General features: G+C 43.5%; 1 protein-coding gene across 3 annotated transcripts in view; it reads right to left on the bottom strand.

Moving 5' to 3' along the window:
- FRMD6 (FERM domain containing 6) overlaps positions 1 to 14,020 on the bottom strand; it is a 78,885-nt gene extending 64,865 nt beyond the window's left edge. For 2 of the 3 annotated variants that reach the window (XM_036111189.2, XM_036111202.2), the window contains exon 1: positions 13,889 to 14,020. The gene's annotated coding sequence lies outside the window, so the exon portion shown is untranslated. Of the gene's footprint in view, positions 1 to 13,100; positions 13,213 to 13,888 lie in introns of those variants that run through there. The other variant, XM_036111196.2, reaches the window with a different exon arrangement.
- Positions 14,021 to 15,216: the final 1,196 nt, after the last annotated feature.

The raw sequence follows: 15,216 nt of genomic DNA, 5'->3' as shown, positions 1-15,216 counted from the left end.
CTGAAAATTTCTAGCCCAATTTCCCTTTTGTCTTTCATTTACTTATTTAAATCGAGTTCAACTCAGGTACCAAACAAAATAAATTATAAAGTTGTAATTCATTTTTTATCATTAATGCAATGACTGCAGCCAATGGTAAATTTTTTAGAAAAGTTTTTTTTTTTTTAACTCTTCTTTTTTTACAGAAATTGCCTAATTTATTTGTTTCTAAGGTTAAATTTTTACTTTCAGAATATTTTACAAACTGTTATGGAATTAAGAGAAAGTCAGAGAGTTAAGAATTCACTTCTGTTAAACTCCCCATTAAAGCCCCACCCTCTGACCAGAGTGCTCTTTTATAAGGCCTCGGAATACCCCCTACTTCTTGGTAATACTTATCAAAATTGAACAATTATAGGGGCGCCTGGGTGGCTCAGTCATTAAGCGTCTGCCTTCGGCTCAGGTCATGATCCCAGGGTCCTGGGATCGAGCCCCGCATTGGGCTCCCTGCTCAGCGGGAAGCCTGCTTCTCCCTCTCCCACTCCCCCTGCCTGTGTTCCCTCTCTCGCTGTCTCTCTCGTCAAATAAATAAAATCTTTAAAAAAAAAAAAAATTAAAAAAAAATTGAACAATTATATACTCTGTTATTTAAATCTGCCTTTCCAGCCAACAGGTTAAAGCTTCAGGAGAGCAGGTACCATAATGCCTGTTGAACTCACACTATCGCCAGGTCCTTTTGCATAGGGTACATACTAGTTGTCAAAAGAATGAAAAAATAAGACATTTAAAAGAGTATTAGCCTTAGAAGGAAGCATATCTAAAATAATAAACTGCTATGTAATAATGATCCACTTACTTGGAAACTTCATCCATCTACATAACAGAATCAGAACTGGCAATAAATGAGGTGTTTAGTGAATACTCAAAAAAATTACATAAATCCTGCTACAAAGAAATGGACATAGTAAATTAAGAAAGCCCTATTTGAGGAAATATATTTTATATAAATTTTTGGTATTTTCTTTTTTTTTTCCTTCCTTTTTTTTTTTTTAAAGATTTTATTTATTTAGTTGACAGAGAGTGAGAGAGCACAAGCAGGGAGAGCAGGAGGAGAGGGAGAAGCAGGCTCCTGGCCGAGCAGGGAGCCCGATGCGGGGCTCGATCCCAGGACCCCGGGATCATGACCTGAGCTGAAGGCAGATGCTTACCATCTGAGCCACCCAGGCGCCCCAATTTTTGGTATTTTCTAATTCTTCTAAAGCATCATTATAATCATATATTACCATCCACTGGGAGATAAATCTAAACAATAATTAATCTAGTAAATCTAAAATAAACTTGCGAGGCACTAGTAAATTATAAGATATGGTTGTTGCCCTCAAGAAACTTACAGCTGGGGAGCTAGAAAATATATGTAAAAAGAGGACTACATAAAGTAGGAGGTTCTAAGTTCCAATGCAGTGATACAGACGTTATGCAGCTCCGGTCAGTAGAAGCAGAAGAGCAAGGAGGACCCAGACTAAGTATTAGTCTGATAATGGAGACCATGGGGGACAAGGAGGAGAAAAATTTGGTTAGACTTAAGGACCTGTGATATGACACTGGAAAATCATCCAAGTAACTATAAATAAGGAGAGTAAATTTATGTGCCTACTGGGGCAGGCAGGAAAGGAGGGAAGCCTGCAGGATGAAAATGCCAACAACCACTTGGTCTCAGTGTTGGGGGCAAGAGGATCTCTTCTGGGTACTATGGTGGACTGCAGAGTACAAATCCCATATGAAAGGGGAAGCTGTTACGTTGCTCCCAAAAAATCATCACCATGCCTTCTGGTTTTTCAAAAGAAGGTGCAGAATTCAGTTTTTTTTTAATTAAAAATTTCAACTTTTAAATGTTGGCAAAAAAGTTTTAATACTATGTTAGAAACCAAAACATGTCTGCAGCCCGTCTTCCTGGTGGGCCACAGGATTGCAGCTCTGGTTTGGCATGTTGAATTCCCATGCTTAAGAGCTCTGGACTTCATCCTGTAGTCACTGACTTAAGAGACTTAACATTTATTTCAAAATTTGCTTAGTTTTATACCTCTGCACACTCCAGTATTTACCATGTAAAACACCTAGGGCTGCCAAATTATTTCACATTGGCCTTGTGTCAGAATTTCTCTGTTACAAGCCAATTACGCTCATTTAACTGTGGAGTGACTTATAAGTTTCAGCTGAAAAAACATTCAAAATGATACTAATAAAGCAGTGTTGACAGAGCAGTACCTAAGAGAATGCTGACATTACGTGTACACCACAACCCACTGGAAACACACATATAGCCCCCAGAGCGCCACTTCTCAAAAAACACGCACCATAATCCACTGCAGAAGAAAAGCCCGTGTTCTTTCCAGCATTTTCCCATAATTAGCAACTTTCTAAAGACTATTACTATACTTTTCTTTTATTACCAAACAACATTCAAACACATGTAACAAAGTTTTAATTCTACCATTCACCTTAAGCTTTTAACTACCCAAAAACAATATTTAAGCATTAAAGGCCTATGTGTTAACATTTTAATAAGCTTAGGGAAAGAAAAGATAATTAGTATCAGAGACTTGTTGATTCATTCTGATGATAGTATTACACAAAGTTAGCATTATAATTGAAAGGTAATTCCCAGAAGAGAAAATCCTTGGTGCATAATTATGATATACAATACAGAACTATGAAAATTGCATAATCACATGCTTTGAAATAATATTCACAATGGAAGATATCAGCAAGGTATAAAAGAAATATAAAACAAGCAATGTTTCTATTACTTAATTTGTTCTCCCCTCTTGGGAACCCCTAACCTGAGCCATCCATTCCATGAACGAAGGCTTCCAGGTCCGTGGGGCACTAGGATATGTGGCTGGTCAGCTGAAACCTATCACCATTGCTGAAAAGGAAGCCAACTCAAAGCACAGATCTCCCCGGGGCTCTGTTGTATCCTTTTCATAGAAAGGATCAACGGGTTGTAAAGAACACCTCTTTATTAGAAACAGAACAAAAAGTCTCAACACAAAGCGACAGTGCTTCCAGGATACAGTTCTTATCAAAGGGATGCAATTTAGAATAAAGAAACTGCATCAGAACTATTTTTCTACTTCTAAAGAAACGGTCTACAATCTAAACACTAGGATCTCTACCAGTAATAACTAGAAGGAAGCTCAAAGGCTCCCCCCATCCCTGTCAGAGCCTGTTGAAGACCCTCATGGCCTCTAGTATTCTGAAGTCCCACCCCAAAGTCTATCAGATATATTAAATAGTACTCACATTCAATATTGGATATTTATAAAAAACTGAACTGAAAATAAGAATTTTCTTTCAAAAGCTTTTTACTCCCTCTTGAGCCCACTCCAATCAGGTTTCGTCCCCACACCTCCACTGACACAGCTCTTGTCAAGGTCACCAATGACTTCCCTTGCTAAATCCAATGAGCAACTCAGTCCTCATCCTACTTGACCTCTCACACCTCTCAACCTATGACACCACTGATTCACTCTCTCTTCCCTCAGACCCTTTTCTTTACTTGACTTCAAGGATATTCTTCCAATTTCCCCCCTATCATTCTGGCTGTTCCTTCTCAGTCTCCTTTACTGGTTCCTTCTTACCAACTCAATCTCTACAGGTTGAAACACCTCAGGATCAGCCCAAGTGCCTCATCACAGAAAAACAACTCACAGTTCATTCTTCCCATCTTGTGGGTCAAAAGAAACAACAGTATCTTCTAATAAACTTACTTAGGAAATGGAGACACTTAAGTCCACTATGTTGGAAATATGTGCATAATTCCTATGTTGTAAGATAATTTCTTAGGAGATTTCCTCTCTTCTTCAACAAACTGTAAACACTGGTATGACCCAAGACTTGGTCCACGGATTGCTTTCTCTGTTTACAAACATTCCTTAAAGGATCTCATCCAAATTCTGTTGGCACCTTCCAAATTTGAATCTCCAGCCCGGATATCTTAAACTCCAGATGCCTATTTTTTTTAAGATTTTATTTATTTATTTGTCAGAGACAGAGATAGCGAGAGCAGGAACACAAGCAGGGGGAGTGGGAGAGGGAGAAGCAGGCTTCCCGTCGAGCAGGGAGCCCAATCCCAGGACCCTGGGATCTTGACCTGAGCCGAAGGCAGATGCTTAATGACTGAGCCACCCAGGTGCCCAAACTCCAGATTCCTATATCCAACAACCTACTCAACTTCTCCACTTGGAAGTCAAACATTACACGTTTAAAGCAGCTCCTAGTTATCTTTTGCAAACCAACTCCTCCATCAGATCCCATCTCGGTTCATGGCAACTCAATAATTATGCAAAAAGTCTTGACGTTATCCTTACTCTGATCTCTCTCATACTCCTCTAACAGCTGGCCAGGAAATCTTAGTGGTTTGATCTACAAAATAAACCCTGGTCATTTCTCACCACCTCCTCCACTGCTATTGACATTTCTCAGTTGGATTATTATCAACAGCTGCTAACTAGTATCCCTGCTTCTGCCCCTGACCACCCTGCTCCATTTTTCCATCTCAACATAGCAGCCAGTGATTCTATTAAAATGCAAATCAAATCCCCTTACTCCTGCTCAAAGCTCTCCAAAGATTCCCCATTTCACTCAGAGTAAAAGCCTAAGTTCTTAAAATGGTCCACCAGTCAGGCCCTACAGGACATGCCACCTAAACCTCTTTGACCTCATCTACTACTACTACTCTGTGACCTTCTCACTGTTCCTGAAACACACCAACCACACTTCTGCCTGAGGCCTTTGCTAATCTCTGATGGAATGCTCTTCCCCCTCCAAGTATCTCTGTATGGCCAACTTCCTCCTCCAAGTCATCTTCTCAGTGAGTCCTATCAGGACCATACTACTTCACATCGCCAAAGGCCCCACTACCCTCCTCCAGCCCTACCAATGTCCCTTACCCTGTTCTATTTTTCTTTTTCCAACCACACTTAGTACTTTCTAAAATACTAAAATTTGCCTTGTTGTGTTTATTGTTTGTCTTCTAATAAGATATAAGCTCCATGAAGGCAGGCCTTTTGTCTTTATTTTGTTCACTGACATATCTCTAGGGCCTAGAACAGTGCGTGGAACACAGTAGGCATACATTATATTAAATGAATGAAGTTAAATAAACATTTAATAATTCCAATTTCATAGTTTTAATATTTGAGTCTTTTACTAGATCCTAACCTTTTTATTGTTGTTGTTGTTCCCAGAAAAGCTCCTATGTACTTGAAGAAGAGAAAGATCCCAGCCTGACCTCATGGCCCAACACAAATCCAGCAGCCCCAGGGAAGCAAGGGACATCCTACTCTTGGCCATTAGCGATTCTGCTCCCTAAAACTAGGACTCCATTTAGCACTTATCTGAAAACATCTAATTCCTTTCCACACACATGTATTTTGTTCACCCACCTAGACAAGAAACACTTTGGCAGGACTTGCACAAAGTATTCAACATGGTCCTGGATACTTCTGATGTAAAACCCATTTTTTTGATGGACACAGTAACTTAATACTTTAAAAAATGTTCACTAAGTTCAAGATATTACACAATGTGTTACAGGGCATGAGCTTATACAGAGTAGGTCCCGCTTTTAATGAACACAGTAGAATGATACATCATGATAATTCTGGAAGATGCTGTGCCTATTGTGACTGGGCTTATGATTATGCTGTTTAGATGTAAATGTGTCTTTCTAATGTGCTTAAGTTTGTTTTTCTGAAACGCTCCTTTTAAACTTTCAGACTATTAATTTCCGTTGAATGAATGGTCTAAAATCGTAAGCTTTGGGCCTCATGAGAGAAAATTATAAAGGGGTCTGACCCACATTATATAAACTGTGCCACTGGAGGGGGGTAGGGATGAGAGAAATAAACAACAATTGCTTTATACCAATAATCGTGGTTTTCTTTAAAAGTATATAAAATCTATGTAGAGCAAAAGACATGGGCCATTTGGTACTCTTTACATTTAAAAATACTTTGTACAACCTTAATTATCATAAAGAGAGTATTTTTTAATCTGCAGATTTATTTTTTAGCATCTGGAAAGAATTATCTAGCAAGCAGAAGCTGAGAGACTGAGTGAGACTACTGGAAATTAGAATTAGGAAAAATCAATCAATTAGTGATCAATGGGACAGGCCAGCAGCTACTCTAAGTGCAGCAACATAGATTGCCTGGTATCTGTACCTGAGAAATACTAGGTTTTGTTGCCTGCTGAATGTCATCAAAAACTAAACATAATAAAATCTCATGAGTTGCTTGTAAATTAAAGGCTCAGGGACTTCCAAGAAAACTAAAAATCCTATACATCGGGGTTTTTCTGTCCTCAGTAATAAGAGCTAACATTACTTGGCAATTTACTGTGTCAGACCATGCCATTGCATTATATGTACTATTTCATTTAATAATCAAAACTATACTGCGGTATGGTTACTATCATTATCCTCATTTTACAGATAAGGAAAAAGAGGCTCAGAGAATTAAGTAACTTCCTCAAGGTTACACACTGGAAGATAGTGGAGCCTGCATCTGGGCCCCAGAGGACTGATTTCAAAAGACCTCGTTTTTTTTGTTTTTGTTTTTTTAAGATTTTATTTATTCGACAGAGAGAGAGACAGCGAGAACAAGAACACAAGCAGGGGGAGCAGGAGAGGGAGAAGCAGGCTCTCCGCTGAGCAGGGAGCCTGATGCGGGCTCCATCCCAAGACCCTGGGATCATGACCTGAGCCGAAGGCAGACACGTAACGACTGAGCGACCCAGGCACCCAAAGACCTCGTTCTTACCATTATACTTTCCTGCTTCTCTTCCATGTCGCCTCCAAAACATACTACTCTTTCTGCAGTAATTTCAGCGAGCAACTTGTCAGAGTTGTGACCCTATTGTGAGCATGTTTTTTTTCTATTTTCTAAGATTACACATGCTAAGTTTTTGCTGTTCTAAGCAGTACCTCATTTGAGCAGAATATATTTACTACCCATTTGTAAAACTTTTGTTATTTTACCTGTTTTTCATCTTGCTTATGAGCCCATGTCAAAATTCTGAGCCTTTTCTTAAACCACAAAAAATGCCCTTTTTCTCTTTAGGGAAACACGAAAGAAAGATACGTATATATCATTTGTTTCCCTTTGTAAGCACTTTGTTTTATCTATTAGATTTCTCATAATCCTATGTTTTACAGTAAATGCTTCCTGGAGACTGCCACAGACTTCAGCATCCGAATTTCACTGCTGTTATAGGTAGAGACAGGATGTTTCCAGGGATGTTTACAAAAAGATAACTTGAAGGAGGGGGAAGGGTGTCCAGGGGAGGAGGAAAGTGTATAAAAGGTGGGGACATAATGGCAGGAAGAGGCAAACAAAAAACAAAAAAAAGAAAAAAGAATTTTTCACAATGTCTCCTTAAGTGTGAACTATTCTGAAAATATTTAGAAAACAGTCCTTTGAAATTGGGGTCCAACCTAGATCATTTATGGATCAATGAAACAATAAATCAGGAGGGACCTTGAGATGTCACCTACCTGGCACTTAATACCCAGTATCTCACTAGAAAGGCCTAGAACACAGGGCGAGGGAGAAAAGGGAGAAAGAGACGTTCAAGGGACTTCTGCAGGGGAGCAGAGACAGAACAGCCCTGAGGAGGTAAAACGCTGCCTCACTGGGCTACTGCTCTGCTTACTCTGGGCAGGGCTGAGTCCATCTGCACAGAGCCACAGAAGACCTTGGCGTCAATCAGAAAAGGGCACGCCATCCCTAGGCCAGTGGACTCACTGCTCGGGCTGCAGAGTAGGTTTTAGCGGTCAGATGGCACTAATCTAGACTAGACTGAGCGTCAGAGCAGCTTGTACTCTTGACGCTGTCGTGAGCCCTGAGACTCCGAGTCCCTCAACCTCACAGGGCCTCAGTCCCTCCACTTCTAAAAAATGGTGAGGCTAGCTGCCACCTGAGGTCTCCTCCCTCTTCCCAATTCTCAGGTAAAATCTGGCAATATCTAGCTGGTATATTCCTGTGTCCCTGAAACACTAAGATTCTGTGGACTGAGTTGAGACTTCAGTGTTTTTGTAATATTGCATTTTTTTCTCTCACATTTCTGAAGTATTTTTCTCTTTTTATCTTAAGACTATGTTCTCCTTTCAACTCCAAAGTGCTTGACTTTTCTTGAGCCATCAAAAGGTCATGCCCCACATATCAGCCCCAAACTCCCCAAATGTCCCTCAACAGAATGGATAAATAAACTGGGTACATCCATCCACAGAAGTAAAAGAAAAAGGCACTGCTACCTGCCATCAATTTGGACATGACACCATGTTGAGCTGAAGAAGACAAAAAAGAGAACTTGTATTTGATTGCACTTAAATGCAGTCTGAGAACAGATTAAAACTAACCCACGGCAAAGAACGTCAGAATAGCTGTTATCCCTGGGGCAGGGATTACCAGTGTAAGGAGAGGCTTCTAGGGGGCAGGGGGATGAGGTAATGATCTGGTTTTTTGATTTGGATGCTGGCTGCCTGGATATGATCACTTCATGGTATACACTTCTGATCTGTGCATTTTTCTGGTTGTATCTAATTATTCAATAACAAGTTCAAAGAAACAAAGCCACAGGGACCCCCCCCCCCCAAGCCATCTACTGAAACTGGGACAGTACACGTGCTGCTACTTGTGGGGAGAAAAATAACTACTCATTTAATATAAGCCACACAAAGAACTACCTGAAAAGCTCAGTGAGCTTTTCATTAATTTCCTAAAATCTTCATCCAGAACTTGTTTGATTTTTATAATGATTTCCTCCTTCATATGAAACTGTGGTTATAAGTTAGTACAAAATAATTGCTTTTCTGTGTTCATATACCTGAAAAACGTTACTGCTCAACGTTCTAAAATAAATATGTATAAAGGCAGGGTTATTAGAAAACCTCTGAAAATATTCCTGGATAATCAATTAGGAATGCTGAAGGTTCTAAATAGTTATTTTTGGTCAGAATTATCCCAGTTATCACATTAATGAAATAAACTAGATAATTCCCAAATTTCTACTTGGTTTCTTCCTGTACCGGTTACACTCTGTTAGGTAAGCCACACAGGTGGGGAAAGGCATTCAAGAAAATGTTATACTCAGACAGCTCCAAGAAAGCTCCAGTCAACACTGCCTTCTCCTCTGGCCTATCACTGGTTCATCTGAACTTGGTGCAGCACTACACGTTTCTCCTCCTGAGAAAATTCTTCCTGTCAGATCAGCGATTTCTTTCCCCTTCCCAGTGTTCTATTATCTCTTTTTGGTCAGTATGGTATACTACATGATTGCTCCACTTGATACAGAAAAAAAGTGGTATTATACAAACTTGCATCAGAAGTAATTACACCACCAAATCATATCAGATAACCTGGAAGCACAGGTAGCTTGTTTTCACTCAAAATTTTATGGTAACTCTGGCCATTATTACTGTAGAGCCTCTCTGGTCCCACAGCATGGCAGGCAGGCTCTAGTTCTCACAAGCGTTTGGGCTAATAATATTTGTAGAATCATCAGAGTTTAGACAAAAAATGTTCCCAGTCTTTGAAATGAGAAGTGGTGTGGGGTGGGGGCAGAACACAATAATAAGCATCCAGTCCCTGAACATTATTTAACACCAAAGCAGCAATTCGACACAAACGCAGGCAAGCTTTCCAAGGTAAGTATCACTTAACAGCACTATTTCAAGTTGTACACAGATTGTGTAGGGCACCTTAATACTAATCCTTCTTTTTTCTCAGCTAAAGATCTTACTTTTTAATTTCCACCTTTAAATAGAAAGTTTTCCCTACTTCAGCCTTGTTTTAAATATTCATCCTAAGTTCAGGGCGCCTGGGTGGCTCAGTCGTTAAGCGTCTGCCTTCGGCTCAGGTCATGATCCTAGGGTCCTGGGATCGAGTCCCACATCGGGCTCCCTGCCCGGCAGGAAGCCTGCTTCTCCCTCTCCCACTCCCCCTGCTTGTGTTCCTGTTCTCGCTATCTCTGTCTCTGTCAAATAAATAAATAAAATCTAAAAATAAATAAATAAATAAATAAATAAATATTCATCCTAAGTTCAGATTTTCCTTGCAACTCAACCCCCAGTATTCTACCTCCTCCTTCCTCTCAAATTATTCCTTTAATTTGTTTCTACTTTTTTTTATAGGCCCCCAAAGCCTCTTCCTCCGGATAATATGCAATTCAATTTTAGTACGTGTGCTGCCGAAGCGAGCATGATAATACGCAATTCAAAAAGCCCTCTTCTACCCTCCATGTCAAAGTTTAACTACAGAGGCCAACAATACTATCTTTCCTGTGTGGGTTTAGGAAAGATACATTTCTTAAAAAGATTTTATTTATCTATTTGAGAGAGACAGGTGGAGAGGGAGAAACAGAAGCATATACCCCACTGAGCAGGGAGCCCGAGGACGTTGGGGGGGGGGGCTCTGTGGTGCTCAAAGGTAGATGCTTAACTGAGTCACCCAGGTGCCCCTAGGAAAGACACATTTTAACTAAAATTTCACCACTCATAAAATTCCTTCATTGTATCTTTTCTATTCCCCCCTCCTACACTCAACTGTTTAATACACAATCACAATGCAATTAAACTCCCAAATGTGTAATTATATAATCAAAGACTTCTTGAAAGTATATAATTTTAAGTGTGCAACACACACCCTTTATAACTTTAGCGCTGGAAGTACAGATTTTTTTAAACTACTGTAGTTTTCTTATAGGTTGTGTTTGTTGTTTCTTGTTGGTGAGGGAGCAGGGTAGAGGATCATCATATAAGGACCAATTGCTTAATATAGGAAACCAGAAACTGTATTACAACAGGATTCTACTGAAGACTGCAAACACACAAAACTCTTTATTTTCTTTAAAACAACACTGGAATTGCACAAACGAAAGCCAAAGATTCTATGCTTTGCCCATAAGAATACACAATACTGAATACTTCTGGCTTTCCTACACAGGCTTCATTTACCAAACCAGGGTATTTATAAGGTTTGTATTAACGTGAAATCGGAAAAACCCATGTCTGCATAAATACAGAAAACTTTCTATCCTTTAGACACTTAAAACAATTTTAAAGGCCTTTATAGAAGTCCCCTGAATTTAGTTCTGAACTCAGAAAACCACCTAAGGGATCATTTGTGAATGCCATCTGGGATCCAGGCAGTTTCATCAACAAAAGGGAAAACTTGTTGAGATCATCCAAATCTAAAATTCACATACATTTTTACATCTGGACTGAGTTAATCTTTTCTTGGTACTGGCTTTCATGTAATAAAATAATTGTTTGCAGGTTTTTTTTTTTTAAACCCTCAGTCTCAGAAATCAAAATGTGTAGCATCCAAGTTGAAAACTACAAAGAATTCCTTTATCAAAAAAGTTGTGAGACAGGACTTATTTACACTAAACTCTGAACTTGACAATTGAGGCAAAAACAATTCGGTTTGAAACTTTCATTTCAAGCATCTGCCACAAAAAGGCTACACAAGTCTATTATGTCATAAGTTCTGAAAGCCAAAGGCTTTTTAAGTGTAGTTAAAAGTGGAAACAAAGTCCAAAAACTAGAAAAGCTCTACAACCCCCACTTCCCTGGATTCAGCTAGCCCAATTGAATGAGTTTTTACAGAACGGGTTGCCAGAAATGATTACCTAGCACATGGACACTTTGCTTTCAAATGCAGTGTCTTCATCCTAGCCCCTATTGTTTTCCTGGAGAGCCAGGAGCATCTTAAATCAGCAAGTTCAAATTATGTACTTGAAGCTGGTAGCTTACCCAGGTTGCCCCCCAGAAAGGAGGGAGTGGAAATAGAGAAAGATTTCCTTTCCCTTAAGATGTTTTGAGTTCTGTAAGAACTGCTGATTACTGTGGTCCATCAGTGTCAGATCTCAGGCATTTTTACAAGCAATTCAAAAGGGGGAAAATTAGTTCATATTACAGTCAGTCTGCTTTCTGGAAAAGATATCCTGCAGATAACTTACTTGATAGTAGATATCCCCTGGGGGACCCTTCCCATCTAATGATCCCAAAGGTCCATTTTAATATGAAATATAAATCCAGTATGTTTACAAACATACTGAAAGAGCATTTAAATGTCAGCTATCTCATATTGTGGAGTAATTTCATTTTTAACATAATACTTTTATTTCTCAAAACCACACCCAAGGAAAATGATTAAGTGCTACAAGTTTTATACTACAAAGGACAACAGCAAAAGCATCTGTTTTCCTGCCTCTCTCCTCTGGTCTTCTCCCCTCCCCCACTCTCTACGGAGTAGGCTGTTTGTAAGTCTTAGTGGTTGTTAAAATTACTTTCTACAATACTCTCATGATGCTGTAGATTCTGAAAAACTTCTTATCCTTTAACATTGCTGAGCCTGAATTTATGCGCTGCCCTAAGAAGAAAAAAATCCAAAAGTCAAAAGCCTTTTTAATGACAGATGTATTACGGAAAATTTTCCCCACAAAGTTTTGATGCTGTGAAATATCAACTCCCTGAAATCACAGAAAGGAAATGACTTACATTCTTGGAAAATGAAGCCACTAGCAGCTTTCTCCAACAGTATTTTCTAATCCCTAAACTACACCCTGTGGCAACGGGGAGTATTTCGTGCAAAAGCTAAATTTAAATAGATGCTTATAAAACCAATAAACAAACATCGTGGGATCTCAGAGAAAAAGGGAGAGAATCAGATACTTTTTCTGCACACTCAAAAAAAGCTGGAGAGCACAGGCTTGAAGTCAAAAGCAACCTGAGAACGCTTGCTGAAGTTTTCCTTCCCCGCTGTGGGCAATGCAAAGCTCCTGAGGGAAATTCTGGCAACACAGATTTTGCCAAAAAATAAAAACGAAAAGGGTGTAAGGGAGCTAATATTTCTTTGGACACTAACTACACAACTGCACGGCCTAAAAATCTGCCAGCCTTCATTTCAACTTTAAAATATGCTTGTTTTGACAGCTTTCCATTTATTCATGCCCTTAAAGAAAACGCCCTCCCCATTAGGTTATGCTGTCCCAGGACTCGAGGTGCTGTTAGAAGCCCTGTGGATCTCACACGGGTGGCCCCCAGCGGTCCATACCTGACAGTTCCTGGCCCTCCTCCAGGACAGGCTGGTGGTCTCCTCTGCCCGGGGCCCGGCCTGCACGCCGCAAGCACCTCCAGGAACCCAAATTCTGCAGGCCGCGCCCCCCACTCGCATCCCACCGAGGCCCCCTTCTGGCGCCGCCGAGCCCCAGCTCAATCTCCGGCCCCCCGACCAGACACTTCAGGGACCGTGGGGCAGACGCCGCGCTCGGGTCCCTTCCCGCAGCCCGGCTGCCGGGCCCCGGCGCGCGCACAACAGGCGGCACGGCACCCAGGAATGCAGGGTTCAGGGGCTGGCCCCGGCGCTCCGTCAAAGGCGCGAGCGATGGGGCGCAACCGACAGGCGCCCCCAGAACAGGGCGCCGGAAACCACCGGGGAGCCGAGCGCGGCACCGTGAGCCCGGGGCGCAGCCCGCAGCCCCGGTCGGCCTCCCGTCCTCGCCGCACAGGCGGCCACGGAGCTCCGCGCCTCCCCCGCTGCCGGGCTCGGCTGCCCCGGGGCCCTGTCCTCCCGCCCCGGTGTGGGCGAGCTCTGCCGGTGGAGAGGCGACCTTCCAGCCCGGTGCCCGACGCCCAGAGCCGAGGAAGCAAGAAGGCGAAGAAAGACGCAGAGAAGGGGACACTGTTTTAGCTGGGGCTCTCAACTCCCAGAAACCCTCCCAAAGTCCCGTCCAGCCGCCGCCGCCGCCGCCCGGCCGGCAGGGGGCACAGTGGGCAGCCGGGGCGCGGTGGCCGGGCTAGGGGCCGAATGGAAGCCCCCAGGCGCCGAGTTCCCGCTAGTACCTCGCAGAAAGCCCGGAGCACCAGGCGTCGGACTCTCATCAGCTCCTCGTCCCTTCCTGCTTGCGCCGCGCCAGCCCGGCTCCTCTCAGCCCCTCTGCCCCGGCGGCTTGACGAGCGCTCCGCGTCCGCCCCGCCCCCCGCCCACGCCTCCCGCCCCGCCCCCCGAGGCTCCGCCCACACGCCCGCCCCGAGGTGGCGGGGGTGGCCGCCGAGCCGCGGGAGCGGAGAGCCCAGCTTGCGGCCGCACGTGGAGCCTGCCGGCCCCGCCCCGGACCCAACCAAGCGTCCCGCGGAGGGGTGCCGCCACTCGGGGGTGGGAGAAAGCGGAGGGCACCGCACCTCCCGGGTCCCGAGGAAGGAGGAGAGTGGCAGAAGAGCGCTGTGTGTGGACCACTGCGATCTAGGCCTTTCCCCACGACGGAGGCGGGAGGGCACGCTGTCAGCTTCCCCCTTCTGGCCGAATGGCCCTCTCCGACGCTCGGCCCCCGCTCCCCTGGAACGCTCTCTCCCGAGCCCAGTTGGGCTGGGCGGGGGTGGCTGTTTGGCCTAAGCATCGTCTTACTAATTCGGAACGACGGCGTGGAGGCCACTCAAAGAGGAGGCGATCCCAGCAGAGGAGGCTTCGTGACTCCTAGCTTCCCTCCCGTCCTCCTGTCCCGCACCCACCGGCCCACCCACCACTCGGGACGCCGCGCCCTTGTGGGTTTTTATACTGGATGGAGGGGGCGCCGCCGGGAAGCCAAGCCTCCCCCCGCTAACTCTTGTTTATGCAATTGTAGACACAGCCTCTATTTGCTGTGGTTTTAGCGTTCGTGACCCCTCAAATTCTATTTGCCCGCTCCCAAAGGTGGCTGGAGGGCTTGGCGGGTGATGCAAAGCGCCGCTGGAAGTTGTTTTTTTATGGCACTAAGAATCGAATCAGAAGATTGAGGTTTCTTTGCCTCCTTTAGTTGCTGGGTCTGGGGAAGAGCGGGTCAGCCTGTGCCCGCTAGGACCTGCTGATGGGAACTGGAGACACGGGAGAGACCCAGCCTCCACCTGGTCCCCAGGCCCTGGACGCACAGTGCTCCCACCTGGTGGGCTTCTGCCCTCTGAGGTCTTAACGCTGACTGCCGACCCCAGTGACCCCTGGCCAGGGGTGGCAGTAACGCCCCACAGGGCCCCTCACTAAAGGAGGAATAGGGTGTATGTTTCCAGGTCTGACAAATGGGTGAGGAGACAGACAGGGGAGGACCTGAGAAAGGACATTACCCAAAATCAGATTTATGCTTACAGAAGCCAACTTAATGGCTCTGCTCTTTGAATCCAAACATCAGTATGTAAAGCTG

This window comes from Halichoerus grypus, chromosome 8, assembly GCF_964656455.1.
Source record: "Halichoerus grypus chromosome 8, mHalGry1.hap1.1, whole genome shotgun sequence".
Taxonomy (NCBI): domain Eukaryota; kingdom Metazoa; phylum Chordata; class Mammalia; order Carnivora; family Phocidae; genus Halichoerus; species Halichoerus grypus.
Note: the sequence above shows the minus strand (reverse complement) of the source record. Positions and strands in the feature narration are given on the sequence as shown.